At 34.1% G+C, this 23,379-nt stretch overlaps 1 pseudogene; it reads left to right on the top strand.

Annotated features, from left to right (window-relative positions):
* The first annotated feature begins 4,152 nt into the window (after nt 1-4,152).
* LOC141562107 (proteasome subunit beta type-1 pseudogene) lies at nt 4,153-22,474 on the top strand (annotated as a pseudogene).
* The last annotated feature ends 905 nt before the right edge of the window (nt 22,475-23,379 follow it).

The following is a 23,379-nucleotide window of genomic DNA, read 5'->3' on the forward strand; positions in this document are numbered from 1 at the left end:
ATACACATTTGCATTTTGGGAGAGTTTATAATAATAGCTAATGAATTTACACATAAGAATGTTTACCTCTCTTAAAGGAGGATAGTATCAGAGACAAATTTTAAAAGATAAAATTATTTTATTGATGCTTTTTGCTTCTTAAACCCTAATTTCCCAATTACCTTTCTCCAAGTGGAATCCCCTTTATAACAAAGAAAAAAAGTTAAACAAAGCCTGAGTTAAGCAATTCAGTAATCCTGTCGATAATATATGCAACATTTTGTACCCATAGCTCACCATAATTCTACCAAGGGGAAGGGAGTGTTGTTCATTATTAGTCCTTTGGAATCAAGACTGGCCATTGAAATCAATTCTAAAGTTAAGCAAAGCCTGAGTTAAGCAACTCAGCAATCCTGTCTGATAGTTTATGCAACATTTTGTACCCATAGTTCTCCATAATTCTACCAAGGGGAAAGGAGTGCTGTTCATTATTAGTCCTTTGGAATCAAGACTGGTCATTGAAATCATTTCGAATTCTAGGATATTTTAGTGCTATTTTCATTTATATTATTTTAGTCTTAGCATATATTGGTCTTCTGTCTTTGCTTTAGTCTTTTGGTACCACCTTACACAGGTCTTTCTGTGTTTCCCTGAATTCTTTATATTATATCATAGATATCAAAGCAAACTCAAACTGGAAATGGGCCCCTGAGGCTGAGAAACAATTATGCCGTGAGAGTTGTTAACTCATTTATTTTCCTGTTTTTATTTCCAGAAACTTTAATGGACACCAGGACAGCTACTGCAGAGTTGGGCTGGACAGCAAATCCTGCATCAGGGGTAAGTGTTCTGGGACCACGCCACAATTACAGATGGCTGCTTTGTCTTCTTCCTTCTGGTTGTTAAAGGGCATCATTAAGAACTTACCAAAGATCATAAGGTTTCCAGTACCAAAAATTTCAGTGTATCCCATGTAGACAGCACTAGAATGCAAGCACCTTGAGGTATGGGGTTTGTTTCATCTCTGTATTTGTATTCTCAGGACCAACTATAATGTGACTGAAGGTGCTTATTAATAAGTGCTTGTTGAATTATCGATTGCCCTAATCAATGATACTTTCCAATAAAATAAAATATTTATCATAAACAAAGTCCACAACCACATCGTTAAGTGCCATTGTCAGCTGACCAATTGCCTGAAATACCAATTGGATAGTCTAACTGGAAATAACTGACCTTCAACAAATTGTTTCAACTAATGTCATATTTTCTGTGGAACCAATGAAAAATTTGAGATGGTGAATGCTTTTATCAGTGTAAAAGAGAAGTGCCTTTTGACGTTCCAAAGTGACTAAAATGCAATATGCAATATGAATAATCAGGAAAAGAAATGGAAGATAACATATGAGAACGCATGATATTGCCAATAATATTTTACATTTCCCTGACACTTTAAGAATGGGCAGGTAGATAGCATGAAGGATGGCACATCATAGAGGGCTTTGATGGGCTGATCCTGAGCAAGTCACTTACCCCCTATTTGCCTTGGGTCCTTTTCTGTAAAATGAAGATATCCTGGAGAAGGAAATGGCAAAACAATCTAAAATCTTTGCTAAGAAAACTCCAAGGCCAAAAAGTCCATGACTGATGACTGAGAAACAATAAATATTTTAAGGCTCTTATCCACTTTGGTTAGTTGTTCCTCAGCATGATTCTAGGAGGGAGGTTATATTTTAACAAGACTTTCCATCTTATACCTCTGTGTCCCCCCTGTTAGGAAGATGCTTCCTTCTCAACTGTCCCTTTTAGAATCTGAAATTGCCTTTAAGACACTTTTCTACTAACACCTTTTACAAGAGGGCTTTCTTATCCCTTCCCCAAGGGATAGTACTCTCTCCCTGCTTGACTTATTCCAAACTTATTTTCTATATACTTTAAATAATTACACATTCAGTTTTCTTTTGGCCCAAGGCAAGCCCTTTTATAGTTGGTAATGATGATGATGAACAATTTCACTTTTGTCTTTCTAGTTGCGGGACTAGCATAGTGTCTAACATCTAGTAAGGGCTTAATCAGTTGTATCTAGTTCCCATATAGAATTAAGCAGTGCTTCACCCATGATGAAAGGTGGAACCAGAGCATTAACCTAGTACCTGAGGCTGATGATAGAGCACAAAGGACAGTCAGCCAGTCAAGTAACATTAGCTAAGAAATAGTTATGTGCATAGCATTGAGTTGCCAAGCACTGCAGTGATTACTAAGAAGACATTTTCTCTTCAGAGAATTTACCACCTAATGAAGAGAGTCATCACAAATGAACATAACTAGAAAACATATGCAACAGAAACTTATAAATATATAAAGTCAAATCTCAAGCATTCCTGGGATGAATGCTTCATCCATCATAATTTGACTTTTATCTATGGTAAATGTGAGTTACATTTATTTCCAAAGATGTGTTTTTATCTGCCACTCACTATATCATCCAGTGGGACATTCAGTTATCCTAGCTGTTATTCCCTTACATTCTCATTCCTAAAGTCTTATCTTTCCTACTTTTATAAATAAAATATAATAATTGCAAAACAAATCTAAGTAGTTGTTGGTTAAGCCATAGATTCTATTATGCAAGTCTATATAGATATTAAACTGTGTAATTTCCTTGGTATGGGCGACTTCCAGGTGAGGAAGTTTCCTTTATGAATGCAACCTTCTCTCTACCTTCTCTCCAACTTAGAGTTTTAGAGAATTGTCCAGAGCAATGAGGTGACTTGACCAGCATCAAACAGCCAGTACATGTGAGAGGCAAGTCTTCTTGGCTTCCAGGCTGGTTCATATGCTCGTTATTCATTATGCAATATTGCCTTTCCATGTAAGCAGCAACAAGGAGGTGTTTACAATGTTCATGGTAGAGGGAATAGAGTAGAGATTGAAAAAGAGAACTTTTGGCCAGGATATTGTGCATTTTTTAAGATAAGAGGTTAGCCCCCTTTGGAATTATTCTATCCTTACTAAGACTTCATGCCAAAGCAAACTAAAGCATTCTGATCTAATTTGCACAGTTTTGGTTTTAAATCACAAGATATGTTAAAGATTATCTTGTCTAACATCCTTATTTTTATATAGGAAGTAAATGAGACTCTGGGAAAAAATGCTTCAGTTAAGGTTGACACTTGATTAGAGCTGGGATCAGGCCCCAGATCTCCTTAGCCTAATCCAGAGTACTTTTGCCTACATTATACTGCTTTTAGAAAATTTTTGTATTTTTTTTTCACTAATGTAAAGATTGCTCTAGATTTCATAAGGAGACTCTTCAAATGTTGACATAATTTCTATTTAATTTTCTTTCCTGGTGAAAACATTTTTATGCATAACAAATATGCTCATTAAACTCTCCAATCATCTTGATTTTCATTTCCTTCTGATTATCCTTAAAAAGGGGGAAGAGTCCAAATTGGCCTACTATACATCAAAGAAGAGATTTTTCTCTCCTTCTGCTTCTTGAAAAATCAACACAAAACCAACTTTATATAAATGTTTTCTTTCCCAGAGAACTTTTTTTTTGCTTTCTCAAATAATTATTATACTACAAATCCATCCTTTTCATCACCATTTATAGATCCAAATCACTTGGTAAAAATAGGGACAACCCTCACTTCCCATTTCCTGCACCATCAAGCCTGGATACAAATGGCCAAACCTTTTGTCAACCAATAACATTTATTAAAGTCTTTCTATGTGAAGAATCTTGTTCTGGGTGCTTAGGGTTAATAGAAAAGTAATCAAGAAATGTGATTCCTGGCCTCCAGGAGAAGTAAGAAGAAATCATTGAACTAAGGAATCAGTGTAATTATTTTTAGGGCTGCTCTGTATTTTCTACTAGTGAGTACATCTGATGCTATCAGTGGGGCAACAAGCAATTAAGCACTAACTACACTCCAGGTACTGTGTTCAATGCTGGGGATAATAAGAACAATAAAAGACACGGTTCCTGTCCTCAAGGAGTTCACATTCTTATAGGGGAAGACAAATATATATATACAGAGAGAAAGAGAGAGAGAGGAGAGAGAGAGAGAAAGAGGGGAGAGAGAGAGAGAGAGAGAGAGAGAGAGAGAGAGAGAGAGAGAGAGAGAGAGAGAGAGAGAGAGAGAGAGAGAGAGAGAGAGAGAGGAGTTCACATTCTTATAGGAAGACATATATATATATACACAAACAGATAGATAGAAAGATATAGATTGTAAATATACATATATGTATATATATGTTTGTATGTATGTATATATATTCCACAGACTATATGGAAGGTAATATCAGAGAGGAAGAGACTAACACCTGGAGGAACTGGGACCAGGGTAAAAGGTGGGATTTGAACTGAAAATTCTAGGCACAGTTATCTCTACCCACTTTTCCTTGGGAATTGTAAGAATGTGATAGAAAATTAGCTTTATAAGTTAAGTGTTGTCTGGATTAAAAACTTCCATTATTTCCATAGAGTTATGATTCTCATTGTAGTGAATATCACTTCCAACAACATAGACCAATATAGGCACAGTGGATAGAATTTTGTATTCTCTGACTCCAAAACTATTGCTATTTTACTACCCTATGCTGCCTCTTATCTTTGATAACAAGGCAAACAATGGACATAGACCTCCATGGTTTTAAAAACTTTTATTTGCGCTCACACTCTGATTCAGATTGCAATACTAGGCAGAGAAATCTTGCTTTATTATTGACCTCTAATTTCCCACCATTGCTTCTAATAAGAAAGAGAACTATGTCAATCTCTAGTCTTTCACATCTGGGTTCTCATTTGGTCTTATAAAATCATAGAATTTAGATTTGGATATGAACATTGAGATCATTATTTTACCTGACCTATTTGGCTTCTTAACTCTGTTACTACAGAGATGGATTAGTTAGCATATTCTAGGTTTTGTTAGTCATTTCAAAAATAGGTATTGACAATAGCTAAACCTTACATTAATTCCATTTGGGAAAGAAAAGTACTATTGCCACCATGGACATTATATTTACTTATCTTGCCTGCAATGATTGGATGTTTTCCAACAAATATGTGAATTAATTTGTATATATTTTATATTATGACTTTCCCCAAGGATTGAATAGTTCCCCCATACCCATTTTATTTGTGATAAGATAGAGGCGAAGCAATTGTAGGACATGCCCCTTATTTTTATTACTTTCAACAATTATATAATTTTATTCTTTTTAATAATAATTCAAATGTATGAAGTGGGTAATGATTCAACCTTGGTCACTAGATGACATTATATGCTTGGCCAATGATATATAATATTCATTTGTATTGATTTATAAATATGCACTATCTAGTGGAAAAGTGGCACTGAATTAATATAGTTTTTAGTAAAGCTAAATGAACATTGTGGCTGAGAAAGTAGGTCACTTAACTTCCCTAGGTCCCAATTTTGTCATCTGTAAGTGGAGGGATGTGAACTAGATGGCCTACAAGACACCTTCCAGCTCTAAAATATTATGATTCTACTAGTCATTCCCTTATTTCAATCTGCTCTTCTGCACATAAGCTTATGTCTTCTATTCTATCTGGAGCTGATTTTTTTCTCTATTTTTTCTTACTTGAATCCTTTCCTTCTTCATAAACTTCATTCCCACCTCTCCCATAAAATTGAATTTGTTCCCCTCCCCTCACCTGGCCTCAATAAGGGGAGACTGACCCCTCCCTGATTTTCTCTTGCCTCTATTTGACCTTTCCAATGCACAAATACCACTTTAGTTTGCAACACTACTATTTGTATTGTATGTCTTTCTCCTTAACTAAATTGTTAATTCCTTGAATATGAGGACTATGTTATTTTTCCCATTGTGTTCTTAGCACTCAGCACAGTGCTTTCATAGGTAGTAGTTAATAAATATTGACCTAATGAATTGAATTGAATGGATGAGAGTGTTTGTATTACAGACCATGTTCAGAAGCTGGCCCAGTTTTGTACATAAATCCACAATGGAAATAAGTATATTAGATGACTTGGTTTCTATTTTTACCTTTATCTGTATGTCTTGATCAAGTCCCTTAATCTGTCTGGGCTTCAGTTTCCCCAATTTTAAAATAATGGGCCTGATTTACAAAACTTGAGAGATTTAAATAATGCATGACCAACCACAACTCAAGTGGGCTAATGATGCATGTTACCCTTCCTCCTGACAGAGAAGTGAGATATATTTGTGGACATGCTGCTCTGTAGATTTGTTTTGCTTGACTACTATTATTTTTATATGTTTCATATTTTTCTACAGCTTATATAATTTTCTCAATGATTGTCTTTTTTTCCTTTCTATTTGGGATGGAAGAGACGCTGACAAAAATGTTTTAAAATGCACAAAAGATAACAGAATTAAATTCAGAGCAAAACAGAGAAACAGGACATCTTTGAAAATAACATGATGAATTAATTCTATACTTTGGAGGAAAGCAAATTTTATATAAAAGAGATTCATGGTTTTACATATAATCTTTTCTGTTCTACCTTATATATGTAAATGTTTTCTCTCTTTTTTGTTATTTTGAAAATTACAACTTTTTTAAATGAGTAGTTTAGATTAAATAACCTCTAAGGTGGCCTTTCTAGTTCTAAATATGATTCTATTATTTCTTACTCCATCTTTTTCTTGAAAATTATGTCTCTGACATATTTTTTTAGTATTTAGGATCAATAATGTGCAATTTAGAATTGTTCATTTCTTAAAACTTGTATATTATCTCTCCAACTAAATTTTAAGTCCTTTTCCTATCCCACCCCTAGGACAGGAAATGAATCTTATACCTCTTTTTATCTACAGTATCTTGCAAAATATTAAATACATCAATGCCTACTATGTTGGCTCTACCCTTCTCCTAAATATGTTTTCCTTTTAGCATTAAATGAATTTATGTTTTCTGAGGGCATAAAAGGAGCACAAGATAAACTTGAGGTCTGTTGGACAGGATACCTCAGCATGGATTATTTAAAATTGACTACAGGCAATTTATATGTAGATAAGTGAATGATTAAATGGTCTTATTTCTTGGTCTAATTGACACCTTACTCTCCTGAATCTCAAATTATCAATTTCTAAATCTTGTTGTTTCTACCCCCATGACATCTTTTGCATTCATCTCCTTATCTCCACTCATTCAGCCACTATTCCAATTCTGTCATTACTTGTTCTATTGCAATGACTTCTTAATTGGTGCTCTTGCTTCAAGGCTCTTCACATCAGACCCATTCTCCATGTAGCTAACAAAGTGATTTCTACTCCTACTCAATAAGTTCCAATTCTAAAATGGCAGAACCGAGAAAAAGTCAGGGTAACATTTTTCTAGTTCAAGACAATGTAAGAGGTTGGCAGGAGAGGCTTAGGACATCTGGGAGAGGGGGCCAGCCTAGAGTACAGGACATGTGATGCCAATACCAGCAGTAGGACTTGGAAGTGGCTACAATAGCAGTATCAGCAGTTTTGAGAGCTCTCAGGCCAGAAAAAGTAAGGGTGTCTGATCACACACTTTTCTTTGGATTATACTATCTTGGAAGCATTAAAAACTTACAGATCCCTCAGAACTAGCTGTGAAAATAACAGCATGGAAAACAGGACGACCCCCTACCCCTACCCCAGAAGGAAATTTCAATTTTTACATAAAGTTTAAAAGTCAAGAAATAGGTTGGAAAAAATGAGCAAACAACAAAACAAGAACCTGACCATCAACTGCTATGGTGACAAGGAAGTACAAGATGTATACTCAGAAGATGACATTGATTTAAAAACTGCTATAAGCAAAGACTAAAAAAAAAAAAAAAAAAAAAAAAAAGTGAATTGGATAACAGCTCAACAAAAGCTCTGAAAAAGGATTTTTAAAATTAAACAAGAAATGAAAAAATGATTATGATGCAAGAAAAGTATTAAAAGAGAGTAAATAATTTGTTTTAAAAAAAAAGAAAAGAAAAGCACAAAAATATTGAAGACAATAGCACCTTAAAGTTAAAATTGACAAAATGTCAAAAGAGGCACAAAAATCCACTGAGAAAAAGAATTCCTTAAAAACAAAATTGGTTAAATGGAAAAAAGAGATGCAAAAGCTCACTAAAGAAAATGCTTCCTTTAAAATTAGATTTGGGTAAATAGAAATTAATGACTCCAGGAGACACAACAATAAACATAAAACTAAGTTTAAAAAATGAAAAAAGAAGAAAATGTGAAATACCTCACTAAAAAAAAATTGATCAGTAAGATAAATCAAGAAGAAATTACTTAAGAATTATTGAACTACCTAAAAGCCATGATCAAAAAAAGCTTAGACATAACATTTCAAAAAATTATTCCAAAAAATAAATTATCGAGAAAAATTATTCAAATACCCAGAAAAAAATGTTCAAGTATCTTAGAACCAGAGGGTAAAATAGATAGTGAAAAATCTAATGATCACTTCCTGAAAGAAATGCCAAAATCAAAATTCTCAGAATATGATAGCCAAAGTCCAGAGGTTCCAGATCAAACTTGAAAATATTTTAAGCAGCCACAAGAGAAATAATTCAAATATTGTGAAGCCATATTCCAGATCACATAAGATTTAAAATGGAACAGAGGGCCTAGAATGTAATACTCTGGAATGAAAAGGAGCTTTAATTTCAACCAAGAACAACCTACCCAGCATAAATAAGTATAATTCTTCAAGGGAAAAAAATGGATATTTAATGAAACAGAAGATTTTCAAACACACTTGAAGAAAAGTTCAGAGCGGAATAGAAATTTTGATATTCAAACACAAGATTCAAGAGAAACATTAAAAGATAAACATGAATGAGCAATAACAAGGCATTCAATAAGGTTATGTGTTTACATTCCCATATAAGAAGTTGGATACTTGTAATTTCTAAGAACGTTGACATTTTTAAGACAATTAGATTGTACATAGACAGAGAGTATGTACCTGAGTTAACTTCTTTGGGATGATAAAAAACAAAACAACAAAAAAAAAAAAAACACTAAAGGGTAGAGAAAAGGGATGCCCTTTGAAAAGGCAGAAGGGAAAGGAAGAACAGAGAAAATTGTTTTTTATTAAAAAAAGGTCAAAAAGAAGAGTTTTTACAATGCACAGAAAAATAGGCATGTATGAACTTCACTTTCATTGGAATTGGTTTACAGTATACACACTCAGTCAGATATAAAAATCTATCTTACTCAACATAGAAGTAAGAGCGGAAGGAAATAAGAGAATGGGAAGTATTGATAGAAGGAAAGGTGAATTGAGAGAGGCAGTGGTCAGAAGGAAAATAGATTTTTTTTTATTTTGTTAAAGCTTTTTATTTACAAAACGTTTGCATGGATAACTTTTTAACACTGACCCTTGCAAAACCTTCTATTCCAAATTATTCCCTACTTTCCCCTGCCTCCTTCCCTATATAGAAGGTAGTCCAATACATGTGAAATCTTAAAATATATGTTAAATCCAATATATGTATACATATTTATACAGCTATCTTGCTGCAAAAGAAAAATAGGATCAAGAAAGAAAAAAAATGAGAAAGAAAACAAAATGCAAGCAAATAACAGAGAGAGTGAGAATTCTATGTTGTGGTCCACACTCATTTCCCATAGTTTTCTCTTTGGTGTAGATGGCTCTCTTCACCACTGAACAATTGGAACTGGTTTAAATCAGCTCATTGAAGAAAGCTGCATCCATCAGAATTGATCATAGATAGCATAATCTAGTTACTGTGAATAATGTTCTCCTGGTCCTGCTCATTTCACTCAGCATCAGTTCATGTAAGTCTCTCCAGACCTCTCTGAAATCATCCTGTTGGTCATTTCTTATAGAACAATAATATTCCATAACATTCATATACCACAGTTTATTCAGCCATTCTCCAATTGATGGACATCCATTCAGTTTCCAGTTTCTTGCCACTATAAAAAAAGCCACCACAAACATTTTTGCACATACAGGTCCCTTTCTCTCCTTTAAGATCTCTTTGGGATACAAGCCCAATAGTTAGTTACACTGCTGGATCAAAGAGTATGCACAGTTTGATAGTCCTTCATGCATAGCTCCAAATTGCTCTCCGGAATGGCTGGATCCATTCACAGTTCTACCTACAATGTATCAGTGTCCCAAGGAAAACAGATTTTTAAGGAAAAACTCACTTTTTAAGAAAAAGAAGGATCAATAGGGGAAAAAAGATGGAAGAAAAAAAAACATTGTTAGTAATCATAAATGTTAATATGAATATGATAAGCTCACCCATGAAATAGAAGCAGCAGAATGGATTACAAACCAGAATCCAACAATATGTTGTTTACAAGAAACACTCTTGAAACAGAGAAACACAAAGAGCAACAATAAGGGACTAGAGCAAAATCTATTATGCTTTAGCAGAGGTTTAAAAAGAAGTCAGGGAAGCAATAATGATCTCAGAATAAATAAATAAGCTAAATTAGACCCAGCTAAAAGAAATAAGCAGGGAAATTACATTTTGCCAAAAGGTACCACAGACAATGAAACAATATCAATACTAAATATATATGCACCAAATGATATTGAATCCAAATTCCTAAGGGAAAAGTTAAATGAGTTATTGGAGGAAATAGATAATAAAACTACATTAGTGGGAAACCTCAACTTTCCCTTCTCAGAACTAGATAAATCTAACCATAAAATAAGTAAAAAGGATATTAAATGAATAGAAGTTTAGAAAAATTAAATATTATAAACCCCTGGAAAAAATTTAATGGGAGTAGAAAGGAGTATATCTTTGGAACTTTGACAAAAATTGACCTTGTATTAGGGCATAAAAATCTGACAATCAAATGCAGAAAAAGAGAAACATTAAATGCATTCTTTTCATAAGACAATGTAATAAACATTGCATTCAATAAAGGACTATAGAGAGATAGATTTAAAAATCTATTGGAAAATAAATAATCTAATTTTAAAGAATAAACAGGTCAGAGAACAAATGATAAAAATCACTAATTTCATTAAAAAGAGTGATAATGAGATAACATATCAAAATTTACAGGATAGAACCAAAGAAGTATTTAAAGGAAAATTTATATCTCTAAATACTATTTACTTACTTTTTCTATTTACATCAATAAGAGAAAGAGCAGATCAATGGCATTTGTCATGCAGTTAAAAAAAAAAAAACAAACAAACTAGAAATACTGAAATTCCAATTGGAAATTAATAAAATTTAAAGTAAAAAATAAAACCAGGAATTTTCTTTTTTTAATGAAAAAAATAACAACAATAACGTAAACTAACCAGGACAGCACTGATCCTGGAGTCCAGAAGATCTGAGTTCAAATGAGATCTCAGACACTTTACACTAGCTATCTGACCCTAGGCAAATCATTTAACCCTGATTGTCTCGCAAAAATGAAACAAAACAACAATAAAAACAAACTATTCATTTGATTTTTTAAAAGAAAGGAAAAGAAAACCAAATTCTAAGCAGCAAAAATGAAAGGGTGAATACACTATCAATGAAGATGAAATTAAAGAAATTATCAGGAGCTATTTTATCCAATTATATGCCAATAAATCTGACAATCTAGATGAAATGTTTAAATATTTATTTATTTAAATAATACCTTTTTATTTTCAATATATATGCAGATTTCAATATTCACCCTTTTAAAACCTTGTATTCCAAAATTTTCTCCCTTCCTTTCCCACTCACCTGTAAATAGCAAATAATCCAGTATATGTTAAACATGTGCAATTCTTCTATATATATTTTCACATTTATCATGCTGCACAAGAAAAAATAGAACAAAAAAGAAAAACATAAGAAAGAAAATAAAAAGCAAGCAAACAAACAAACAAACAAAAAAAAAAAGGTGAAAATACTATGTTGTGATCTATATTCAGTCCCCACCCTCCTCTTTTTGGATACAGATGGCTCTCTCCATCACAAGTCTATTAGAATTGGCCTGAAATGGATAAATATTTATAAGAATATAAATAGCTAAATTAACAGAAGAGGAAATAGAATACTTAAACAACCCTGTTTAGAGAAAGAAATTGAACAACCATCAGTGAGGTCCTGAAGAAATAAATCCCCAGAGCCAGATGGATTCAAAAGTGAATTCTACCAAATACTTGGGAGAACAACTATTTATATAGACTATTTGGAATAGGCAAAGGAATACCAATTTCTTTTATGACACAAATATGGTTTAATACCTATACCAGGAAGAGAAAAAAAAAAGAAAACTACAGAACAATTTCCCTAGTAAATGATGTTGCAAAAATTTTAAATAAAATACTAGGCAAGGAGATTACAACAATATATCACAAAGCTCATATAGTGTAACCAAGTGGCATTTATACAGAAATACAGAATTGGTTCGATATTAAGAAAACTATCAGCATAATTGATTACATCAATAACAATAGGAATAAAAATCATGTGATTATCTAAAAGATGAAGAAAAATCTTTTGACAAAGTACAATATTCATTCATAGTAAAACACTGGAAGGAATAGGAATAAATAGGAATTTCCTTAAAATACTAAGAATTATGTATCTAAAACTATCAACGAGCATTATCTATAATAGGAATAATCTACAAGCCTTTCCAGTGAGATTAGGAGTAGAGCATGGAATTCGATAATGTTTTAGAAATACATTTCTATGTAGTAATAAGACAAGAAGAAATAGAAGGAAGCCAAACTATCACATTTTGCAGATGATGGTATGCTTAGCAAACCTTAGAGAATCAGCTGAAACATTTGTTAAAATAATCAACAACAGTAGCAAGTTTGCAGGATAACAAATAAGCCCACATAAATTATCAGCATTTCTATACACTATCAACAAGACCGGAAGAGATAAGATTTTCATAAAAATAACTACAGACAATGTAAAATACAGGGGAGTCTACCTGCCAAGACAAACCCAGGGATTATATGAATACAATTATAAATCACATTTCACACAAATAAAAACAGTTTTAGCCATTATAACAAAAACAATAATTTACCTAAGCTAATGTATATATTCAGTGCCATGCCAGTCACACTGCCAAAAATATTTTATAGAACTAGAAAAAATAATAACAAAATATCAAGAATATCAAGGGAATCAATGGGGAAAAATGTTCAGGTGGCTTAGCAGTTCCGGATTGCAAAACTATATTATAAAACTGTAATCATGAAAATAATAACCTGGGATTAGCTAGAAATAGAATAGTAGATCAACGGATTAGATTAGGTAAATAATTTGTTGGAAATTTTGTGAAAACCTCATTGAGATTTTCTTGGTAAAGATATGGGAGTGCTTTTCTGTTTTCTTCTCTACTTCCTGTTGCACCTGAAGCAAACAAGGTGAAATGACTTGCCCATGGTCACACAGCAACTAAGGGTCTGAGGCTAGATTTAACTTGAAAGATGAGTTTTCCTAATGTTAGGCCCCTAACTCAGTCTATATAATGTATCACCTAGCTGCCACAATACAGATTAGTAAATGACTATAATAACCTAATATTTGATATATCCATACATTTAAAGATTTTTGATAAAAATTGCTGGAAAAAATGGAGAGCAGTTTGGCAGAAAATAGGCATGGATCAACATCTCACACCACAAGCCAAAATAGTATTTTGTTATTATTTTTTCTAGCTCTATAAAATATTTTTGGCAGTGTGACTGGCATGGCACTGAATATATACATTAGCTTAGGTAAAATAGTGTCAGAATAAGTATATGATCTAGACAAAAAGGATAATATAAGCAAATTAGGGGAGAATGGAAATTTTACCTGTCAGATTTATGGATAAGGGAAGAATTTGGGCTCAAACAAGAGATAGAATTATGGGACTTTGATTATATTAAATTAAAAATATATATACAAACAAAACCAATGCAGCCAAGATTAGAAGGAAAGCAGGAGATTGGCAAAAAAAAATTTACCTCAAGTTTCTCTATTAGAGGCATCATTTCTCAAATATATAGAGGACTGAGTAAAAATTTATAAGAATACATTCGTCAATAGGCACTTTTCAGAGGAAGAAATTAAAATTATCAATAGTCATATAAAATGCTCTAAATTACTATTGATTAGATAAATACAAATTAAAACACTTCTAAGGTTGGAACTTCACAGATATCTGTGACTAAAATAAAAAAAAAATAGGAAAATGACAAAATGACATATGTTTGGGGAAATTGGAGCACTAATATAGTGTTGTGTACAATCTGACACTAGGACTAAAGGGCTTAAAAATGTGTATACCTTTAGACATACTAAAGCACCATTAAAAAAAAAGGATCTCTATGTTAAAAAAAAATTAAATAGCTCTTTTGTGGTGGCAGATGCCCATCCAGGGAATGGTTGAATGAATTGTAATATATGATTGTGAATACTATCATACTATAAGATATCACAAGCAGGATACTTACAGAAAAAAAAATTAATATGACTCATATGATTTCATGCAAAATGAAATGAGTGGAGCCAAAAGAACATTTTATCAGATAACAGTAATAATGTACAAGGAGCAATTGTGAATGACAACTGCTCTGATCAATACATTGATCCAGGGCAATTCCAAAAGATTCATGATGAAAGATGCTGTCCAACTTCAGAGAAAGAATTGATGGACTCTACATGCAGATTGAAGCCTATGCATGACTGCACACACACACACACACACGGCCATATAGCTAATATTAAAAAGTGTTTTGCATGATTTTACATGCATGAATTGATATTATATTGCTTGCCTTATCAATGTCTGGGGAAGGGCTGGGAGAGAGGAAGAAAACTCATAGCTCAAAACTAAAAAAAAAAAAATTAATTTTTTTCCTAAAAAAAAAATATTTCTAGGAAGGGATACTGTTCAATGATATCATATAAACCTAAACTAAGTATGAGCTATTTTTGGATTATTTGCTGTTTTAAACTATTCCATTAGGATGATAATCAGGCGTCAACAGTAACATTTTTACTATTCATTTTGGACACTTCCTTTCTTTTTTCCTTCTTTCTTTTCTTCATTCATTCATTCTTTCTCCCCAAGATTCAAATGAATATAGATTGCCTGGCATTTAACAAATACCTAATAAATGCTTTCTGATTGATTACCAAAGGTGGGGGAAGGTTTTGGACAGATGAAGAATTCAAATTAAATCTTACAGTAATATTTATAGCTTCATTCCTCTATTCTTACTCTCTCCTCTGTATCAAGTCATTGCTAAATGTGGTGATGTTTCTCAGGTTGATGAGACATGCTGATATATTTGTTTTTTAATTTATAGTCAGGTGTCTTGTAATTCCCAGTTCCAGACTCTACACATTCTTCAGAAATTGTCAGTGCCAGTGATATTTTCTCCTTTAAGCTGAGTCTATAACGGAACACAATTTCACCCCATTGTATGGTAACAGTTGACCCCTTTTGGTGATATCCATTTCCCATGTCAGTTCCCTTAGCTTGGTACCACTGACTGAAAATGAGAGTAATGTGGCTTGCTGTTCTTAAGCCATTGACCTCCCTTCCTCCTTCCTTCCTCCCTTCCCTTTCCAGGTAAACCACTGAGATGAGTCAGTGTGCTCCACCCTCACCCTCCTACCCACCCTTTATCTTTTTCTCTCTCTACCAAAAGGCCTGTAATTAGGAAACATTAGCAGGCTCAAAACAGCTTTCATACCTGAAACATCATCCATAATTGCACTCAGCACTGCTCTGCCATGGCTATTAATGTCACTTTTATGAAGTAATGAGGAACAAAACACCCAGAGGCACTTAAAACATTTTTTAATACAATACAAGTCTTTGAGGAATGGGAGTATAAAATAACCTGCCTGGCATTCCCTTGACAGAGAATGTGATAGACAAAAAGCAGGGAGAGATCAGGAAGAAAGATCAGACAGAGAGACAGGTCCAATCTTCAGTGATGGAAAGATAGATAGGTAGAGGTTTAAGATACAGACCCAGGGACCAGATATGACACTTATGTGGGTCAATAGACTATAGATGGATAACTATGGGTATGGGGTACAAAATAAGGGCTAGACTTGCCATGCATATTTAAGAATCAGGATTATCCCAGTGGGTATGGTCAGTGTGCTGGCTGAGATTTAATGTGACATTTTGGTTTCATGTGTCTAACTAGAAGGTAAAATAGAATGTCAGTGAAGACCAAAGGTAGAGACAAAAAATGGATTAACTCATAGGATAGGATGATATACTGGAAAGGAGAAACAAGTGTAAGCTTGTGAATGTGTTATATGAGAGAGACAGAGAAATAGAGAGAGACAGAGAGAGGGGAGGGGAGAGAAAGAGAAAGGAGGAGAGGGAGGGAGGAGGAGGAGAAGGAAAGGGAGAGAGATAGGGGGAGGGAGAGATTATGTTTTTGTAGTTTGCTGCATGACAGAACTTTGGGGAATGAGAATGGTTTGCCAAACTTTATTGTCTGACAAATTTATTTCTTTGCTCTTGGAAAAGGCTCATAGACTCATACATCAGTAGGCTAGGAAATATTTCCTCTCATAGAATCTGGAGGTCATCTAATCTATCCTTCCCCTCCTGGAAGCAGGTTTAGCTCCCTTCCTTGCTTCTGAGAAACAGGTGTCTCTTCAGTTTTTAAAGATCCCTATCAGTAAAGGTAGAGATTCCATAAGATAAGAGGTAACTTATGTCAGCCCTTTAAAACTCTCTTAGCCTTGTGTTTCAGTCTGAAAGTGAACTCTCTGATATCTTTTCTAAGCTAATGGCCAAGTGTTTCCTCACACATTGAAACCAAGGTTGCATTTCAATGAAAAAGTGAAAGTTGCTTTTGAGTCTGTAGAAATGTGATTCCTGACACAATCACCTAGACTGAAATGGAAATGTATTAACAATGGAAACAGGTTGGGAATGTCATTCCTACTCTCTTAGCCCTTTTCTAAAGTCTCACTTTAAATCTCAGCCAAGACAATGACCATACCCATTGGAATAATGCCGATTCTTAAATATGCATACCAAATCTGGCCTCTATCTCTGTACCTCCTCCCTGTAGTTATCCATCTACCAATCTATTGACCCATAAGTATCATAACTGGTATCTATGTCTGTATCTCAAATCTCTACCTATCTCTTTCCATCACTGAAGACTGGAAATGCAATAAAAATGGAAACACATTCGGAATGCCCTTCTTACTTTCTAGACCTTTTCCAGAGTACCCAAAGCAATAGTCCCTGACTTAGAATCTCCTGGGGAGCAGAGGCAGAATTAAAAAAAAATAAACAAAGTTGAAAAACTCAGGTTTGAAGCAGAAAATAACAGAGGACAGGAACAGAGCATTTTAAAAATGAGATAAGAATGTGTAAGAATAGAATAAGTGAAGATGGTAGGGTTGAGGCTGAAATTTCAAGTCAAGGTAGGCTGAATGACTAAAGAAACAGGGCTTTATTCAAAACAGATCTAAGGTCATTTCCAGCTCTAAATTTAGGATCCCAAAAATAACATCACATATGTGATGTCATAGTCCATAGAAAGAAGTCAGGAGAATGGTAAAAATATCAGGATATTGGGGGAAATCAAATAGTTTTGTTTTTCAAAAAAATAAAATATGTATTTGGGAAATGAAAAACACAAAGACTCACATTGATTCTCAACAATATTCTGGAACATATGTTCACAAGCACCTAAAGGGAAAAAAGAATATGGTTATTACACCAGTGTAAATAATGAATTGAGAAACCAAGTACATAGGAATGTATGGGTATCAGAATAGTAGAGAGGTTAGAGGGTAGGCAATCAAATAGAAACCAAGATTACCTATGTACTAGAAGACAGAGCAATGGGATGGGGTGAAATCCATGTGACCAATCAGCAACAAATTTATCAAGCGTTTATTAGATACTCTGTGCTAGGCACTGGGGATATGAATCCAAAAATAATAATAATCCTTGCTCTCAAAGAGCTTTTGGAATTTGAAGAAGCAGCCATGAGAGGTCAAAGGGCTTATGAATAGGCAACAACCAGAAAATTCACAGAAACCAAGGCCAAAGACAAGGCAAGCAGAAGAGATATTCAGGATGAACACCATCCAAGAACACCAAGAAAAAAGCAACAAAATTTTTCAGTACAGAGGTGATTTTGTGGTCTTTGCTTCTGCTACTTTTATTTAATATATATTTTGTCTTTAATAAGTACTTACCTATGTTTTATGTTCCAGTAGTATTTAAGTTCTTTGAGGGCAGGAGACTTTTATTTTTGTCACTGTATTCCCAGAACCCAACACAATGTCTGGCACATAATAAGTACTTAATGAATTGGGAGATTTAATTTATTTTCCTCCATCTGTGGACATGGGCTCATTAATATGATCCATTCCAGAATTAGCTCTTAAAGAATAGGAATTTGAGGATTTAAAGGGCTAAATATATTTTTGTATTAATCAAAGTTTTTGGCCTTTTAATTGTTAAATAGGATTACTAGAATTGGAGGGGAGGATAGTGATATATACTTAGTGTGTTCCCAATCTTAGTAAAGAATTAGAGAGATTCTCCTGTAGTTTTTTTGGAGATAAGATAGTCCAATGGTATTATGGTAATACAATTAGGCATGTTTGTAACTAACTGGTTGAATGAATATATCTGAAGATTTCCTTTTGACATACTCACCACTAGGAAGTCTACCTCTAATGAAGTGTTTCCAAACTTTGTCTTTGACCCTATCCTGCTCAAAATTTTTATCAATGATTTGGATAAACAGAAAATAAGTTTATGAAATTTTCCAGTGATGGAACTTGGCAGGCTAGCTAATACATTTGGGATGCTAGAATCAAGATTCAAAATAATCTCAATAGGTTGGAAAGATGGGCTCCAACCAACAAGTAAAATGCAACAGGAATAAATGTAAGACTCTCTATTTAGGTTAATTGGGCAAGTGCAGGACTGAGAAGAGATCACTTAGGAACAGCAGTTCATGTGTAAATGAGCAGGGGTTTTGATCAAAAGTTCAATATGATCTAATAGTATGATTCAGTGACTAAAATTATAATTCTATCATTTTTTAGTCTGCATTATTACAAGTATAGTACCCACATCCTAGAGAAAAATAGTGCTATTGCCCTCAGTCCTATTGAGCACGCTTAGATTATCATGGATAGTTCTGGGTGCCACTATTTAAAGAGGCAATGACAAAAAGAAAATCAAAATAAATTAATCAACAGAGTGTTCATTAAGTTCCTAATGTTGCCAGATACTGTGCAAAGTGCTGAGCAAAGACAAAAATGAAATAATTCTTGCCTTCAACAAGCTTGCATTATATTAGGGAAATGATATGGACATATATAAGTATGTAAAATATATATGGGACAGGTAGATGGTTAAGCAGATAAGGCACTGGACTGGAGTCAGAAATATCTGAACTCAAATCCTATACAAACAAAACCTGTTGTATCTGTCTATCATCTCTTCCGCAAAATTGATAATAGTATCCCATCTTTAGGGTTCCTGAGGTGGTTGTGAGGGCAAAATGAAATATCAGTAAAGCATTTTTTGGATTCTAAAGCATCATGTAAATACTAGTTGCTGTTGTTTGGAAAGGGCAGTGATATCTAGAAGAGTAGGAAAGTCTTCATGTAGAAATTGATGCTTGAGCTTAATCCTTAAGGAAGTAAGAGATTCTAAGAGTTAGAAGTGAATAGGCAGTGTTTGCTAGGCACTGGGGACAGCCAGTGATGGGAAGTCTAAAAATGACTTTACACAAGAAACAATGAAAGGAATTGGAGATGTTAGCCAAGAAAAGAATAAATAATAGTTCTCTTTAGATTTCTGATAGGCTGTAATTAAAAAAAAAAAAAGGTTAGACTTATTTTGTGTTGTTCCAGAAGCAAGAACTAGGATTAATGAGAATGTTACTGAGAGGCTTATTTCATTTCAATATCAAATCAAATGAACAAACAATTGAAGTTGTCCAACAATAGAACATTGCCTAAGGAAGTAATACAATCCTTGTTCCTGGAGGGTAGTCAAAAATAGTTCTATTTTCATCTTTTAGGGACATTCCTGTGTTGAGGAGATTGGACTAGATAAAATCTAATCCTGGCTCTAAATTCTTTCTTTGCTCCTGTAATTGTTTATTCTATAAAATTCCATTAAAATTGACCTCACCCCCATCAGATTTATAATATCACTGATGCAGGGAATTCCTGGTAAGGAAACGAATGGAGAATGGCACCTACTGTGAAATTTGGAGAGTTGACTGAAACAATGGAATAATTTCCCCAGTCACCATGTATCAGTAGTAAGACCTGAACTTGGATCTTCTTGATTCCAAGATTGGATCTTTATTTCTTATGCCACACTATCTCTTTCATTCTTCTCTGTAACTGATTGGACCCCAAAACTAGTGGATTTGTATCCCAAAGAAATTCTAAAAGAGGGAAAGGACCCACATGTGCAAAAATGTTTGTAGCAACTCTTTTTCTTGTAGTGACAAGGAATTGAAAATTGAGTGGATACTCACCAATTGAGGAGTGGCTGAAAAAGTTGTGGTAGATGAATGTAATGGAATATTATTATTCCATAAGAAATGATGAGCAAGCAGATTTCAGAAAATCCTGGAAATATTTACATGAACTGATGCTGAATAAAGCGAGCAGAACCAGAACTTTGTAGTAACAGCAACAATGATGATCAGCTATGATAGACTTAGCTCTTCTCAGCAATAGGGTCATCTAAGACAATTCCAATAGATGGGATGAAAAATGCCATCTGCATCTAGAGAGAAAACTATGGAGACTGTGGATCAAAACATAGAATTTTCACCTTTTTCTTTCTTTTGGTCTGATTTTTCTTGCACAACATAACAAATATGAAAATATGTTTAAAAGGACTGTTCATGTATAACCTAGATCAGATTATTGGGAAATGTTAAGGGGTGAAGTTGAAAACTATCCTTACATATATTTGTAAAAATAAAATACTTTTGATAAAATATATGGATGAGACACATTATTTGTCACAAATAATGTGAATACTCTCTTACCGTCGATTAACATTTGAGAATTTAGAGGATGGAGACTTCATGTTCTGTGTTATTTCAGGACAGTCTCCATAAGAATGAGAACGATGTTATACCTAGCTGAATCACAAAATAAGGAGGAATAGAGGAAAATGGGTGATATAACTGAAATCCAAAAATATCTCAGGAGGCTAGAAGAATAGGTCAAGTCTAATAAGAGGAAATTTACTTGCATCAATACTACCAGGAACCATAATTTCAGAATTCTGGACACTCCCTCTCTGCTGACAAAGATTGTAGCCCTTATATGTCTTAGTAGATGGTGTCCTGATTTGCTTTGTCTGGAAAAGAAAAATCATCACTTACTAACCAAGCCTCTAGGTTAGACTGGTATGATGGCAATGATGAGGAGGATGAGGATGAGGATGATGAGGATGGTGATGAGGAGGATGGTGATGAGGAGGAGGATGAGGAGGATGATAGCAGCCAGTGTTTATATAGCACTTTAAATCTTATAAAACACTATTTATGTTGTCTCATTTAATTCTCATTACAGACCTTCAAGATACACACTATTATTATCCCCATTTTATAGATAAGGATGAGAAAGATTAAGTAACTTGCTAGTAAGTTTCTGAGGGAGGATTTAGGCTTATATTTTTCTGATGGTAATTTCTTTCTGAATCAAAATAAAAACATCCTTTTTTTCAAACCACTCCAGTTTGTTGGAACTAACTGGTGCTTGAATGTTGTTGAAAAAGCCTTTAAAGAGGGGCACTTAGAGCAGCCATCTCTCCATGAGATAACAACTGCAAGAACCATTCCTGCCACTGCTAGCTTGAGATGTTGTCTCCTTCCCCTTTCATGGCTATATATCCAGGGCCCAGGATGGAGCAGAAGCTGGAGTCATACAGTAATGCTGCTTCTCATCTGAAGACTCAGGTCTTCAATGGAGGAATTATTTTGGCAATCGCTGGAGATTTTTCCATTGTTGTCTTTGACCCCAACTAAGTAAAAGTTTTCCAATTCATACTAGAGATAGCCACCAATGTTATAAATTAACAGACAAAACAGTCATTGGATGCAGTGATTTTCATGGAAACTGCCTAACATGTACTAAAATTATTGAAGCAATAAACATCTCATGAATAAGGCCGTGGCCACTGGAGCAATTGCAGCAATGTTGTCTATAATCCACTATTCAAGTTATTTCTTTTCTTACTATGCTTATAACACCATTGGTGGACTTGATGAAGAAAGGAAAGGAGCTGTGTACAGTTTTGATCCTGTAGGATCTTTCTAGAGATTCCTTCAAGGCTGGAGGATCAGCAAGTGCTTCAGCCTCTGCCGGACAATCAGGTTGGTTTTAAGAACATGCACAATGTCGAACATGTTCCTCCATCCTGGGAAAGGGACATATAGCTTGTGAAGGATACAGATGATATATATATATCTGGAGATTTGTTTAAAATGGCATTAAAGAGGAGAATGTTCCATTAAGGAAGGACTGATTTGTACACTATTACCTTTAATAATTTGAAAAGATTGTCTCAATTTTAGTCTTTAGTTTTTAGCAAGTTTTAGTCTGCTTGTAACATCGTATGACTGATTTGTCTTAATAAAATGTTTTTGAAAAGTAGGAAAAAAACAAGGGTAACAAGATGGTCTACTGGATAGAGCAAAGGTCTTATAGTCAGGAGGACCTGAGTTTAAATTCAGTCTCAGGCACTTAACACTCCTAGCTGTGTGACCCTGGGCAAGTCACTTAAGCCTTGCAAAAAAAAAAGAAAGAAAGAAAGAAAAAGAAAAAGCATTTAAGAATCCAGTTTTATTTCCATTCCAGAAGGTTTTTTTGTTTTGTTTTGTTTTGTTTTCTGAGGCAATTGGAATTAAGTGACTTGCCCAGGGTCACACAGCTAGGAAGTTTTAAGTGTCTGAGGTCACATTTAAACTCAGGCCCTCCTGACTTTGGGACTGGTGTTCTATCCATTGTGCAACCTAGCTTCCCCTGAAGTATTTTTCTTAAAAAATAAAAAAAAGTCAAGTGCATTTTGCAGATGGAATTTCATTGCACCTTGGATTTCATTGGTATATAGAATTTACTCTGAGGAAACTATCTATTTTTGTTCTACATGAGCAGAACAGCACCTTCTCTGCCCTTTATAGGCTTACAGAGTTTCCTGGTATGCTTGGAGGCCAAATGATTTACCATGAGCTTATCTAGACAGGCAGCTTGGTGAAACAATAGAAAAGAACAGGGTTTAGAGTGAGGTAAACATGAGTTCAAATCCTGCCTCAGCCACTTACTAGATATATGAATCTGAGCAAGTTACTTAACCTCTCTTACTCTCAATTTCCTCATCTGTGAAAAAGGGATCATAATAGCACTCATCTCAGAGAGTTAT

The sequence above is a fragment of the Sminthopsis crassicaudata genome, chromosome 3 (genome assembly GCF_048593235.1).
Source record: "Sminthopsis crassicaudata isolate SCR6 chromosome 3, ASM4859323v1, whole genome shotgun sequence".
Taxonomy (NCBI): domain Eukaryota; kingdom Metazoa; phylum Chordata; class Mammalia; order Dasyuromorphia; family Dasyuridae; genus Sminthopsis; species Sminthopsis crassicaudata.